The following is a 2,500-nucleotide window of genomic DNA, read 5'->3' as shown; positions in this document are numbered from 1 at the left end:
TAAGTTGTTCAATGGCATAAGCAAGCCTCTCTTCCTTCAAGATGTTGTTGAAGTGAAACCATTCATCAAGGTTCCTCTCCCATATTAGATAACCTCTTTTCCTGAAATGTAAAGAGTTTATTTTTATCGGCAAAAGAGTTATAATTAAATTGAGAATTAACAACATGATGTTTGTGGGTTTGAGAAGTTGGGGTTTGATTGATCCTTGAAGGATCTGGTGGCTTGGGCTCGACATAGACAGCCTCTGGAGCATCTCCAAATCTCCTTTCTACTGGCTGTGGAACGTTGGCCTTGTGCCTTCTTTCTTTTCCTCAGCTGTGCAATCAGATCAACCTCTTGCAAAGCTGTCAAATGTTGGTTCTCTTTGCCATCTGACAGTGGCCGTGTGTTTCTCCTACCATGGCTTCCTGAAAACACTCTCAAAGATCAAGTGAAAGATATGGGAAGGTCTGGTCGAACCAAAATAAATCAAGTGCACAATGCAATTTAAACTAAACCGAGAAAATATGCATTATGAACCGAAATGAAATAAAGTATGCAAAAATTATTTTTCTTTTGGTTTTCTCAATGCAAACACGAAATGAATCAATATATATGATAATAAACACAAATGAAAAGAAAATATGGAAAGCAAACTAATGCTGATATTGTGTTTTTTTTTTTTTTTAATTTTCTTTGATGCAAACAATTGAACCACTTATGCAAAAGATATAAACTAAGCTTGAAATATTTTATTTTTCTTTTCTGATGCAATCACGAAATGGACCAACTAATATGACATGAAACAATAACTAGGATGATTTCTTTTGCTTTTTGAATTTATGGATGCAAATGAAAGGAATCAAATTCAAAACAGCACTTTTTATGGTATTTTCTTTTATGGAAACTAATGAATGCAAACACTTTTCTTTTGGGATTTTCGATTTAAAATGAATCAAACAACACTTTTTCTTTTCTTTTTCGTGGCTCTTAGCAGGATGAACAGCAAGAACACAAAACAAATGCAGAATAAAAACTTGAAACAAAGAAACAGTTTTTTTTTATGGGATTTTCGGTTTATGATGAAAAACAAATGCAAACAAATATGAATGATGCAAGGATAGAGTGACCTGATTCAGGAGCTTGAGCTCTGATACCAAAATGTTGTAGGCAACAGGGGGGGTAACCCACGAATTGATAAAAATGGTGGAACCAAGGTTTAAACCTGAACAAAGAGAACCGATTTTTTATGAGTTTAAAGTTTTTATGATGCAAACAGAAACAAATATGAAAACAAATAAGATGATGATGATAATGATAATGAAACAAGATAAATAAACAAAGGATAGGATGGAATCAAGCTGCTGGATGTGTATCACTCTCAGCTTGATAGAAAGATGAACTGAAGTGGATTTGCGGAGGAAGGTTTGATTGAATCTCTCAATCTGATGGAATGATGGATCGAAGTGATTGACTCTCTCAATCTGTGTACTGAGCTTGTTTGATTTGCACAAACAAAACTAGACTCACGAAATCAATAAGACAACAAAGAATCTCTCTTTGAATCCTAAAGACCGATATTTTATACAAAGAACAACTTTGATAAACTGAATAAACTTTTTATTAACTTGGTGATTAAAGGTGCTCTTTACAATGGACGTCTAGGAGCTTATATAAGGCTCAGAGACAAAAGGTCCTAACGTTCTAAAAAAAAAATAGAAAAGGAAACAAATCAAGAAAAGTAACAAAATCGGAAACTAGCCGTGGAGCTTTTATGGGATTTTGGCTCCAAGTGAGAACTTGATTCTTCTTGAACCTGGACGGTTTTAATGGATAAGAGAGCTTCCTTGGGACCTTCCTGGGTGCTTGATAGGTTCTGATCTCTCGTGCCTGATTTGAAGAGAAAAGAGCTGTTGGACATTAATGTCGGTTTGCTCCAAATATGGCAAGTTTGAGTAAATGAGGATCCTCCTGATCCAGTGGTTGCTGGTGCATGGTATGAACTTGCAGAACTCCTCTTGACTCCTAGATATCTTCTGATTGGTTGAAATGATCTCCTGGTCGCCAATGTCTGGTTTGAAGCTGGTTAAACGGTTAGCTTCCAATTGAGGCAAGTGTAGAACTGGTTTGACCGGTTTTGGAGATTGGATCATAACTTCATAATTACGTGGCCATTTCTCCTGATATTGGGGCTTTCTTGAAAGCTGATAAACTCCTCTTGAATCCTATGATAGGCTTTGTTCAGGCCGCTCCTTACTTGGGCTGGAATCTCCTTCTAAAGTCGGGTACTCGCAGATGGACGGGCTGGAAAACCTCTGACTTGTAAATTCATAACTTCTTGCCTCCGTGCGTATTTTGGACGATTCCAAATGGGCTGGACTCCTTCTTGAGTGTAAAGTCCATTAAAATTTGTCCTCGTGACTTAAAACCTCCTGGTTGTAAGATACAGCATTTTTAATGCACATTTGTTCTGCTTGGCGCTTGGCTGGTTAAGTAGGGCTTTGGGTTGACCTCCGGTTCG

Source organism: Brassica rapa, unplaced genomic scaffold (assembly GCF_000309985.2).
Source record: "Brassica rapa cultivar Chiifu-401-42 unplaced genomic scaffold, CAAS_Brap_v3.01 Scaffold0500, whole genome shotgun sequence".
Lineage (NCBI taxonomy): Eukaryota > Viridiplantae > Streptophyta > Magnoliopsida > Brassicales > Brassicaceae > Brassica > Brassica rapa.
This window is presented reverse-complemented; position numbering follows the sequence as displayed.